The 12977-nt window shown below is 44.7% G+C and overlaps 1 protein-coding gene across 1 annotated transcript in view; it reads left to right on the top strand.

Moving 5' to 3' along the window:
* The window catches only part of PGM5 (phosphoglucomutase 5), a 182730-nt gene that overhangs the window by 41791 nt on the left and 127962 nt on the right, over nt 1-12977 (top strand). The gene's annotated exons all lie outside the window — the stretch shown is intronic.

The following is a 12977-nucleotide window of genomic DNA, read 5'->3' as shown; positions in this document are numbered from 1 at the left end:
AAGCATAGGTTTATTTATTTAATTTATTGGTTGGGCTTTAAGTGAAAGTTTACAAATCAAGTCAGTCTCTCATACAAAAACTTATATACACCTTGCGATGTACTCCTAGCTGCTCTCTCCCTAACAAGACAGCACACTCCTCCTCTCCACCCTGTATTCCCCATGACCATTCAACCAGCTCCTGTCCTCCTCTGCTGTGGCATCTTGCCTCCACACAGGAGCTGCCCATACAGTCTCATGTGTTTACTTGAGCCAAGAAGCTCACTCCTCACCAGCATCATTTTCTGTCTTATAGTCTAGTCCAATCCCTGTCTGAAGAATTGGCTTTGGGAATGGTTCCAGTCTTGGGCTAACAGAAGATCTGGGGACCATGACCTCCAGGGTCCCTCTAGTCTCAGTCAGACCATTAAGTCTGGTCTTCTTATGAGAATTTGATGTCTTCATCCCACTGTTCTCCTGCTCCATCAGGGATTCTCTGTTGTGTTCCCTGTCAGGGCCACCATCGGTTGTAGCTAGGCACCGTCTAGTTCTTCTGGTCTCAGGCTGTTGTAGTCTCTGGTTTATGTGGTCCTTTCTGTCTCTTGGGCTCATATTAATCTTGTATCTTTGGTGTTCTTCATTCTCCTTTGCTCCAGGTGGGTTGAGACCAATTGATGCATCTTAGATGGACGCTTGCTAGCATTTAAGACCCCATATGCCACTCACCAAAGTGGGATGTAGAATAATTTCTTAATACATTTTGTTAAAGCATAGGTTTTTTGTTATTATGCTAGCTTTTACCCTCATTAAAAAACCAGTTGCCAGTGAGTTGACTCGGACTCATGGTGACCCCATGTATGTCAGAGCGGAACTGTGCTCCATAGTGTTTTCAATGCCTGGTTTTTTAGAAGTAGATGACAGTCTTTCTTCTGAAGAGCCTCCGGGTGGACTTGAACCGCCAACCTTTTGGTTAGCCGCAGAGCCTTTTAACCTCTTAAATCACCCAGGGACTCCTTACCCTTACTATCTCTGTAAAAATAGAGACGATACTTCATAGGTTTGCTGTGAGAGTGAAATGAGATGGTGCGTGGTAAGTGACCAAGAGAAGATTTGCTTAGTAGGGGCTCGAGCAGTGTTAGGTTCCTTTCTTCTTGCTCTACCCGCCCCTACCATCTTTAATCTTGTCTTATAAAAAAACAGTAGATTTCAGAGTCTAATATTTTCAAACAACATATGTTATTACAAAAGCAGTACATATGCATGGTAGAAAATTAGAAAACACAGATGAACAAAAATAAGAACGTTTAAACATTATATTCCCCTCCTTAAGCTACCTGTGTTAATAGGTAATTGTATATTCCCTACCAGATCTCTTTCCATACATATATAATATACGTGCTTGCCTTTTTTTAATATCAAAAAAAGACCAGAAATTATATACTGTTTCGTAATGTGCTTTTTCTGTTCCATCAACAATCTTCAACTTTCTATTAATCAATTTTTATCTCATCTACAACAAAGATCATATTCAAATTTCCCCTGGTCAGCCCCCAAATGTCTCTTGTTCCTTGCTAGTAATCAGAAATACAATTGTTTTTGTAAATTAACCATGTATCCTGTGGCCAAATGGGTAAAGAATCCTATACCTGTTGGATGCTCCTGAAGTGATACTGACATCAAGCACGTGATGAACTAACCTCAGTTTAAAATTATTGCCTGGCAGTACCAAAGAGTAGGGTATATGTTCCTTCCCATGGTTCTTTCTACTTGCCTTTACTTACAGCCTTCCATTAAAAAGAAAAAAAAAAAAAAATTAATAAAACTGTAAAGAGCAAGGCAAAAGTGGGACCATCTCTAGACATTGTAACTCAGAGTAATACAGAGTCTCGAGTGCTAAGTAGGTTACTTAATATCATGGGAGTGTATTTGACAATAACACCTTCCATTTTAGGAAGAATTTTTGTATGTGTGGTAGCACTTGATCTTTGCAATAACTGAGTGGGGCAATGAGAATAACGTTGTTGTTAGCTGCCGTTGAGTCAGCCCCCAGTTCATGGCGACCCCACGCACAACGGACCAAAATGCCTCCTGGTCCCGTGCCAGCCCCATGATCAGTTGTAGATGGGACCGTTGTGATCCATTCGGCATTCACTGGCTGATTTTCAGAAGTAGACCTCCTTTCTTCCTAGTCTGTCTTAGTCTACAAGCTCTGCTGAAACCCGTTCAGCATCATAGCAACACGCAAACCTCCACTGACAGAGGGGCGGTGACTGCGCGAGGAGCGTTGGCTGGAATCTAACCAGGTCTCCCACCTGGAAGGTGAGAATTCCACCACTGAGCCACCAATGCCTCCAGGATAACATTACTATCTCCATATTAATGGTGGTGAACAAAGGATCAGAGAAGTGATTCGAGCAAGGTCACACAGCTAATAGGACATTGCCTCAAGATTAGAAACGAGACCTTCTGATTTAATTTACTACTCATCTGCCCAGTGACGGGCCCTGAGAAACCAGTTGAGAATATTGCCCAGCTCTCCTGATGGGGCGAGGGGGTGTGGGGGTGTAGGGGGTAACCAGTGACTTGTCATCCCCTGGCCGGGGGACGCCTGTTTCATTCTGTCAACAAAAATTATTTTTCCTCTTTTCTCTTGGAAATTTCTCAAGTAGTCCTAGATTTCGCTTTTATCCACCCTTCCCAGTAAACCTCTGTTTCAGTCAGAAACCAGAGCCCTTGCTTAGAAATTTCACAAAGGACCCATGTTGGTATGAGTTCCGGTTTAAAAGGATTATTCACGCATGCTGGTTGGGATTCAGAATTCCGTGGGGCTCTGACGTGGTGATTTGTTTTGGGTGTTTGATTTGCTGTCTGGCTCCCACGTGGTTTCTCATGACAGATACTTCGGAGATGTCTTTCTTCCTAGATTAAATAAATGCAACTTCCAAATTTCAATCTTGACAGCGGTTTCCCATATAATTTATTATTGTTTTTTAATTAATAAAATCATAGGAATGTGCCCATCAATGCCAGACCCCATAGGAATCACACTGAGTCATCAAGAGACATTCACTAAATGGCACACTTTCCTAAACTCTTGGAATTCCAGAAGAAGGCCCCTCTCTCGCCTGTGCAACTGATGAATTATGCAGACAAACTTCCGTCGTTCACAGATAATTGTTGTTCCCCGAGGGGAGACTTGTAGCATCTTTAATTTCCGCTCTGACAGTGTCACTGAAACAAGGGTTCCATTTACCCTGGAATAATGCAGCCTCGGCCTTTGGACGTGGCTTTCCTTTGGGGCTTTGTCATCCTGAATGTGTCTGACTTGTGGCTATAGATGAGTCTGGCATGAAAAACGTTTTGATTAGAATGAAAGCGAAGCACATTCAAAGTGTATTTGTGGCCCGAGGTTCACCTCTGCCCCACACGGGGGTACTGAATGGTCCTCTGTGTCATTGTCCTTCAGTAATATTTATGATGCACCCATCTGTGATTGGGGCGCCCAGCGCTGTGCAGGAGAAAGCAAACACACGCAGGCTTGAGCTATCTTTGCTAGAGATATTTACAGGTGCCAAGAGGGAGTCAGACTGGAAAAGCATAAGGACTGCCATATAAGGTCCAAAAGCCCATTGCCTTCAAGTTGATTCTGAGTCGTAGTGACCCTATAGGACAGAGGAGAACTGCCCCATAGGATATCCAAGGCTGTAATCTTTACAGGGAAACCCTGGTGGCATAGTGGTTAAGTGCTACAGCTGCCAACCAAAGGGTCAGCAGTTCGAATTCACCAGGCGGTCCTTGGAAACTCCGTGGGGGCAGTTCTACTCTGTCCTGTAGGGTCACTATGAGTCGGAATCGACTCGACGGCAGTAGATTTGGTTTTTTTGGAATCTCTACAGAAGCAGACTGACACGTCTTTCTCCCATGGAGTGGCTGGTGGGTTTGAACTGCCAACCTTCCAGTTAGTAGCCGAGTGCTTTAACCACTGGGCTACGAGGACTGCTCATATAAGGCCCAACACCCATGAATATGGTGGTGGAGGGAGTAAGTGCTTTTGTCTACTTGTGGCCACCCTTGCTGACAAGCTATTCACTCAAGAAATATTTATTTATTAAGCCTTCTATGTCCTAGATGTGGGGGCAGCGGTGGTTCAGTGGTAGAATTCTTGCCTTTCCTGTGGGGATACACTGGTTCGATTTCCAGCTGGTACACCTCACGTGCAGCCACCACCCATCTGTCAGTAGAGGCTGTGTGTTGTCGTGATGCTGAACAGGTTTTGGCGGAGCTTCCAGACTGAGATGGACCAGGAAGAAAGGCCTGGAGATCTAATTCCAAAAATCAGCCAATGAAAACCCTACGGATTGTAACAGTCCCTGCAACCGATCATGGGGATGGCACAGGACTGGGCAGCACTTTGTTCCACTGTGCTGCGGCTCACTGTGAGTCAGGGGCCGACTCGATCACCGCTAACACCACGACCACCGCCACCAATGTCCTAGGTGGCCCACTGGAGCTTACAGCTAACGGGGAAGACACCCGACAAACAAGTAGAGGAACACATATGTAAATACAAATTTTAACACGTGCTTGAGGGTATGAACTGGATGTAGTCACGGGGAATAACTGGTGAGCCTGAGGCATTCTGCTTCCATAAGGTAGTCAGGGAAGGCCCCACTGAGGAGGCTATGGATAGGACCAGAGATCAGACACGTGCAGCTGGACCTGGCAACCATGTGGGGATTAGAAATGGCCAATAGCACGTGTGAAAATGCTTATTGCTCAGAATGTAGGCTATAGCTACTTGTTGCCAGCCCCCAATCTAAAATATGTCCTGTAGCTTAATCTTGAACATATTCAGCCAGCTTGTGGAATCCAGACAGCATTAATCCTGCAAGTATGCAGGTATCTACTGATCTGTGATGACCTTGGTGCTTACCATGTCCTTTAGGTCTGTGCTGTTTTGTCTCCATGTTCAGTCATGAGGGATGACAGCAGTGGGGGAGGCTGTGGTGTGAGCCAGTATCTGATGGCTCTCTCAGTCTCCTAGAATGATACAGATTTTTTTTTTCTCAACAGATAAACATGTTCAAGTTTCTGTTATCTTAAAAAAGAGATCCTTATCATACTAGTTATTATTGTAAGGGTAACAAGGCAGGACCAGGCAGTGTTTTGTTCTGTTGTAGGTGAGGTTGCCATGAGTGGGAGCCAGCTCCGTGGCAGCTGACGACAACAACTTCCTCACAGCTCTCCGTAGCTGGTTCATCAGGGTCAGGACAGGAAACAGATGGTGTAGACCAAACGAGTTTGCTAACGAGAATTTAATCACAGTAATTAAATAGCCTGGTCCACAGAAGTATGGGTGAGGGTAAGGAAACCGGGGGAATCAAGAAGGGATGGGGAGGCAGCCAGGGAGCAGGGATAGCAGGAAGCTGTCAATACCCCTAGGAGCAAGGGGTCAAGGGAGCACCCAAAGGACAAGGGGTGGAGTCAGGGTAACCATAGCCCGGTCAGGGCTGACATTGTGAATGATGGTTGTCAGACAGGAGCTGACTTGTCGGGGTGATAGAAGTACCCCAACTTCTCTTTTCTTCCAGCCTCCAATCTTCTCTGGTGCCTCCTGGTGGTCAAACCCAACTGGAAACCAGAGGGCAAGGGAGCCTGGTTGATGTATCTCTGTGTGCAGCCTGAGGGCAGATAACTGGGTAGAGAAAGGGACTGAATGGAATGAGGACCCTAGGATGGAAGGGAGCACACAGAGAATAATCGGCACAATGGCCAATCTTACTGATAATCTCTGCTTCCTTATCTCCCAGCCTCGTGTTCGCGCCCTCCTTTTTTAGACCTCAAGTGTAACCCAGTTCATCACTGAAAAATTCTTTAATAGCTGGTCCAAATGGAAGGCACATTTATGATGACATAAAAATAATTAATGTGTTCCCTTTTGTATGGGTGATGCAAATGGTTAAACCACTCGGCTGCTAACCCAAAGGTTAGAGGTTCAAGTCCATCTAGAGGCATCTGGTGGTTTACTTTCAAAAAATCAGCCAGTGAGGACCTTCTGGATCAGAACGATTCAACCCACAGCCAATCACGAGGCCTGGTTAGCGTTTTGTTCCATTGTGCTTTGGGTCGCCATGAGTCGGGGACTGACCCGAGGCAGGTAACAACAACGCCATTACCAGTGGTTCACACAGGAAATATATCTGAATGACATAAAGAAAATGAACGAGGAATAAGGGCATGATCTTCTGTGGGTACAGTATGACTGTGTCTGCTCCATGATTGTCTTAGACCACAAGTAGGTGACTTTAACAAACAGTTTATCCTCTCACAGTCTAGGAGGCTAGAAGCCCAAATTCAGGGTGCCAGCTCCAGGGAAACGCCTTCTCTCTCTGTCAGCTCTGGGTGAAGGTCCTCGTCATCAATCTTCCCCTGGTCTAGGAGCGTCTCAGAGCAGGAACCCTGGATCCAAAGGACACACTGTGCTCCCAGAGCTGAATTCTTGGTGGTAGTAGGTCCCTTTCCTCTCTGCTTGCTTCTCTCTTTTGTATCTTGAAAGAGGTTAGCTTCAAACACAGCCTAATCTTGCAGATTGAGTCCTGCGTCATTAACATAACTGCTGCTAATCTCACCTCATAAATGTCATAGAGGTGGGATTTGCAACACATAGGGAAATCACAGCAGATGACAAAATGGTGGACAATCACACAATACTGGGAATACTGGGGGACACAATTCAATCCATGACAATAGCTTTCATTTACAAGTAGGTGAGCTTGTAGTGAGTCGGAGTTTTAGTAATATGTGGGTACTGAAGCCCTTAGTACACGTGACGTAATCAGAGATAAAGGGAAGCAGCCACATACCAGTGCTTCCTAGTCAGCAATTAAACAGTGTTGTTTATTCCTTGTCCTAATGAGTAGGGTGAGTGACAGGCTTCTTCCTGGACACTAGGGGTTGCCTACCTTTACTCACCTGTTGGAAAGGACTTTGGGGACGACTCAGTTTTGTATTCAGTATTTCTAAGAGCTGGTGTCTGATGCAGGAGGGATCTCTTGCCTACACTTAGAAGGCATTTGTGTATTGACTGGCTAGACTGAGAGGGATACATTGCTAACATTTGAGACTAGAAGCTGCAAGAGCTTTAGAAATGTTAGACAGACCATCTTTTGTTCAACCTTTGAGAGCCATCTTAGGTTTCTGCTGTCTCAGTGGGTCACTGTTGGGGGAGCATTAAGTGACCTGAATTCCAAAACATGCAGTCGCCATGGCCCTCCCAGGTGAAGTGGAGGATGTACCATTTTTACAAGGCAGCTCCCTCTGGATCCTTGCCACTCCTAGAGTCTGTCTGTGGAAGGACATTGTCATGGCTAGGGTGTCCAGCATCCTATTCTCACTCCTTCCACTGGTTTGCCCGTCCTTGGATATTGGCAAGTCACCACGGTGGATTCAGTCAGAGTGGAAAGAAGCCCTTTAACACCACCCTGTGTGGGTGGGAATAAGGACCGTTTTAAGCAGGGGCTTCAATGCCATCCAGCCTAGAATGTGTGCAAAATGATCTAACTAGTGTACATTAAAGGAGACTTGGGGGCACAATGGTTAAGCACTCAGCTGCAAACTGAAGGGTTGGCAATTTGAATCCACCCAGTACTCACCGGAAGAAAGACTTGGCCATCTGCTCCTGTAAAATCACAGCCTAGAAAACCATATGGGGCAGTTGTACTCTGTCACGTGCTGTCGTTCTGAGTCGAAAGTCGACTCTATGGCACCCAACGACAACAGCAATGGTACACGTTAAGTGATGAGCAGTTGCTCTCCAGTGGGAAGGTTGATACCGTGGCCTGCTTTTATTTATAATCTCAGTTTTGGTTTTGGAACGCCTCTTGGGTTAAATAACCTCCTTCTTTCTTTTCCTGGTGACTTGAAATATTTGTCCAATTTAAAAATCAATCCCATTGGCTACTGCAAAGGGGCATGAGTGAACTTTTGGGGCTGATGAGAATGTTCTAGATTTGGTTATGGTGGTGGTTCCACAGTCCAAAATATGCAGTCAAAACTCATGAAACCGTATGCTTAAAATGGGTGTTTTCATTAAATCCTATTGTGGTTAAAATATGTGTATGTGTATGTGTATGTGTATGTGTATGTGTATGTGTATGTGTATGTGTATGTGTATGTGTATGTGTATATGTATATGTATATGTATGCCACAGCATTTGCTGTTTTAACCATCCGTAAGTGTAAAATTCAGTGACGTTAACTGCATTCCCTATGCTGTGCACCATCACCGCTACTTGCTTCCAGGTGTTTTTCATCCCCCAAGCGAAAAACTCAGTGCCCCTTAAGCATTGACTCCCCACTTTCCCCTCCCACCTCCTCTTGGTAACCACTAATAAGCTTTGGTCTCTATGCATTTGTCTGTTCTAGATATTTCATCTAAATGGGGTCGTACAGTACCTGTCCTTTTGTGTCTGACTTATTTCACCTAGCATTTGGTGAAATAATACTCCATTACATGGCTACGTCACATTGTGTGTATCCGTTCATCTGTTGATGGACACTAGGATTGTTTTGACTTTTGGCTCTTGGAAATAACGCCGCAAATGAACATTGGTGGCATAAAAGATATCAGGAAAGTCGCATAGCCCAGCCTAACACCGCCATATGCTTTGTCAAACTTCCAGAGAAGTTTGGCATTCAACACACCTGTAAATGGAGGTGGATACTGGGTATTGGAAATAATGCTGCAGTGAACATTGGTGTACAAGTATCTGTTTGAATTCCTTCTTTCAAGTGTCTGCTCATACACTTATGAGAGCAATTGCTGGGTCATATGGCTCCTTGGAAACTCTATGGAGCAGCTCTACTCTGTCCTGTAGGGTTGCTATGAGTCGGAATCGACTCGACGGCACTGGTCTGGATGATGATTCTGTGCTCAACTTTTTGAGGAACCACCAAACTTTTCCACAGCGACTGCATCTAAAATGGATGCTCTTACTGAGTGAATTTTATTTTATGTAAATTACGTTGTTGTTAGGCTCCAACTCACGGTGATCCAGTGTGACAGAGTAGAACTGCCTTACAGGGTTTCCTAGGCTATAATCTTTATGGAAGCAGATCTCTAGGTCTTTCTCCCATGGAGTTGTTGGGTGTGTTTGAACCACCAACCTTTTGGTTAGCAGCTGAGTGCTTAACTATTGCACCAACAGGGCTCCTTGATTAAACTGATAAAAACAAGCAAAACTTATTTATTTAAAAATAAAGCAAAACTCCTTATTTGGGTCTTCCTTTCGCATTGTAGTCAGCAATCATAATTTTCTCTGAGTCACTCTAGTGGCTAGCACAGAGGCCTGGAGTTACTGAACTGTCAGTGAATATTGGCTGGGTCCAGTTGAGTCGAGTGACCCCTTGGGATTGCTGTCCACCGCAGATCCCCTCTGTGGTAAGCCGGGCATCAGCATTCTGCCTGTAGCCTGTCTTCTTTGGAAAAGACTTATGTTTGGAGGTAGAGGTTCTGAGCTTTCAAGGCCGTTAGTCAAATTTATTGGTGGCATAAAAGATATACGGAAAGTAGGACAGCTCAGCCTAACTTCGCCTTATGCTTTGTCAAGCTTCCAGAGAAGCTTGGTGTTTAACACATACCTTTTTTTTTTCAATGAAGGAGCATAATGATAAGTCAGCTTAGGCCTGAAGAAACTTCTGGAGTAAGACAGCGTGTACGTTTTTAGTGTGCCTCACATTTTGATTTATAAGTCTTACCAAAAAAAAAAAAAAAAAGCTTTAAAATGGGTGTTAAACCCCAACTTCGGAGGGTAGCGTTAAGCTAGACCTGTCGAACACTGCTTCAGGGACTGAAGCCATCATTGATTTTGCTTTTCCCGCCAGGCTGAGAGGAGACGGTATCTAGGATTGACCTATAGGGTGAATCAAGGAGCTCCACAAAGGTTTTGCCTGCTCAGCAAAGAATAAGAGGGCAAATGTATTTTTATTTACAGTGGACACTATTGCTGTACCTTGTTTGATTTTTCATGTAAACCCTTGGAAATATTTGAGGCAAGTGCTGCTAAAAACCATTTGCCGTCGAGTCACCCCCAAATCATGGTGACCCCATGTGTGTCAGAGTAGAACTGAGTGACATGGGGTTTCCAGGGGTTGGATTTTTGGGAGTAGATTGCCAGGCCTTTCTTCCCAGGTGCCTCTGGGTGGACTTGAACCTCCAACCTTTTGGTTAGCGGTGAGTGCATTAACTGTTCAAACCATCCAGGAACTCCCACTACAGATGGTCCCTGACTTATGGCGAGGTGGTGTCCCGATGACTGTGTCCTAAGTTGGTTCTGACATAAATCGAATACGTTATTATTTTTAGTTTTCATTATTATTGCCTTTTATTATCAGTATCTTTTTTTTATTATCAGTATCTTTATAAATCTGATCTTTATTTGTCTTTGCGGGGTTGGAAACATTACATATAAACATTTGCTGGTGAAGGTCTGAGAATGACATCAGCAAATCACACACTGCAATGTTGTAGTACATAGTATTGACTGTAAAAGGTACAACAAAACAGAAAATCATCAGCGTGGCTGCCATAACTCGAATAAATTGTGAGTTAAGGCTGCCTGTACGGCTACCCTCGTTTTGTTTATGGGAAAAATACAACATGGAGAGATTAAGTTAGTCTGGAAGCTCCACTGAAACCTGTTCAGCATCCTAGCAACAGGCAAGCCTCCACTGACAGATGTGTATGAGGCGGAGTGGTCGGGAATCGAACCTGGGTCTCTCGCATCAAACCAAAAAACCCAAACCCGTTGCTGTTGAGTCGATTGCAATTCGTAGCGATCTTATAGGACAGAGTAGAACTGCCCCATAGGGTTTCCGAGGGGCGGCTGGTGGATTCGAACTGCTGATGAAGGTGAGGATTCTACCATGGAACCACAATGTCTATGTGCAAATATCACTTGTTGTTGTTAGGTGCTGTCGGCTGGTTCCGACTCATAGCAACCCTGTGTACAGCAGAAGGAAACACTGCCCGGTCCTGGGCCATCCTCACAATCGTTACGCTTGTGCCCGTTGTTGCAGCCACTGTGTCAGTCCTTTTCATTGAGGGGCTTCCTCTCTTTTGCTGACCGTCCACTTTACCAACCATGATGTCCTTCTCCAAGAACTGATCCCTCCTGATAACATTTCCACATTATGTGAGACAAAGTCTCACCATCCTTGCTTCTAAGGAGCATTCTGGCTGTACTTCTTCCAAGACAGACTTGTTCGTTCTTTTGGCAGTCCATGGTATAGTCAATATTCTTCACCAACACCACAATTCAAAGGCATCAATTCTTCTTTGGTCTTCCTTATTCATTGCCCAGCTTCGCATGCATATGAGGCGATTGAAAACACCATGGCTTGGGTTGGGTGCACCTTAGTCTTTAAGGTAACATCTTTGCTTTTTAATACTTTAAAGAGACCTTTTGCAGCAGATTTGTCCAATGTGATGTGTCTTTTGATTTCTTGACTGCTGCTTCCATGGGTGTTAATTGTGGATCTCAGAAATCCTTGACAACTTCAATCTTTTCTCTGTTTATCGTGATGTTGTTTATTGGTTCAGTTGTGAGAATTTTTGTTTTCTTTATGTTGAGGTGTAATTCATACTGAAGGCTGTGGTCTTTGATCTTCGTCAGTAAATGCTTCAAGTCCTCTTCACTTTCAGCAAGCGAGGTCATATCTGCATATTGCAGGTTGTTAATGAGTCCTTGGAAACTCTATGGGGCAGTTCTACTCTATCCTGTAGGGTTGCTGTGAGTCGGAATCGACTCGATGGCACTGGGTGGGTAATGAGCCTTCCTTAGATCCTGATTCCCCATTCTTCTTCATATAGTCCAGCTTCTCAGATTATTTGCTCAGCATACGGATCGAATAGGTATGGTGAAAAGATACAAACCTGAACCTCACTATTCTTTAATAAATTTCTGGAAGAAGCAGGTTCTGCCTTTAACTTAATCCTTCCAGGAAAATGTTGACTGGCATTCAAGGTAAGGTTTGAATTTGATGTCCTGGTCTCAGGAGCTGCTGAGTGGTAGGCTCCTTACCGTCCGCTGCGTCAGGAAGCCTCTCTCAGGTTTCAGCTTTTCTCTGTCACATTCTGTGTAAAGTGGGTTAAACAGATACAATTCCTTCTCTCTAGAAGTTGATAGTCTGAGACAGACAGTACTGATGACCAGAAACAGAAAAGATACCAGTGAAATACAATGGGTTCTTTTAATGAATCATGTGGCAAGAGTTGGGTGTAAGATGTCTGTGCTCAGGAAAAAGAGGAAAGAAATCTTGTCAGCACCTATCTATATGCCCAGCACAGGTGGGGGTGGAACCCGTACCTGGGGATCCAGTCATCTCCTCTCTGATCAGGTGTCAGCCTGAGGTCTAGATATAGCATTAGGCATTCCAAGCTCTGTGAGTGCCTCAGATCGCATCGCTGGCTTACATTCCCACCTGGAGGGGAAGTTTGGTGAGTGGGCACCTGCGTTTAAGAACGCAAGATCTTGATCAGGGCCCATGGAGAGATTGGATCAGTCAGCATCTTTGTGCTGCAAATGAGGGAAAGTGAGCTGAAGGGGAACGTGTTGGCCCATATAACCCCTGCCCGGCTGGCCTCAGGTGAACCTTGATGCCACAGCTCCAGTGATGGGACCGTTTGACCTGGACATTCCCTTCCTCTCTGCTCTGCCTCAGACGGTGAGGGTTTATTCAAGTAGTTCATCTGTATGTATACCTGGAGACCAGTCTGTTCCAAAAAAACAAAACAAAACAAAAACCCCCAAAACTAGATGGCTCAAAGCAGGTTAGTTAGAGTTGTTAAAAGTAATCAAAACATAACAAAAATTGAACATAAGCTTTATTCTGAGCAGTTGTTCTATGTGCATATAACTGAACACGTTGCCATCAAGTGGATCCCAACTCATAGCGACCCAACAGGAAAGAGTAGAACCGCCCCATAGGGTTTCCTAAGA

This window comes from Loxodonta africana, chromosome 9, assembly GCF_030014295.1.
Source record: "Loxodonta africana isolate mLoxAfr1 chromosome 9, mLoxAfr1.hap2, whole genome shotgun sequence".
NCBI classification, from domain to species: domain Eukaryota; kingdom Metazoa; phylum Chordata; class Mammalia; order Proboscidea; family Elephantidae; genus Loxodonta; species Loxodonta africana.
Note: the sequence above shows the minus strand (reverse complement) of the source record. Positions and strands in the feature narration are given on the sequence as shown.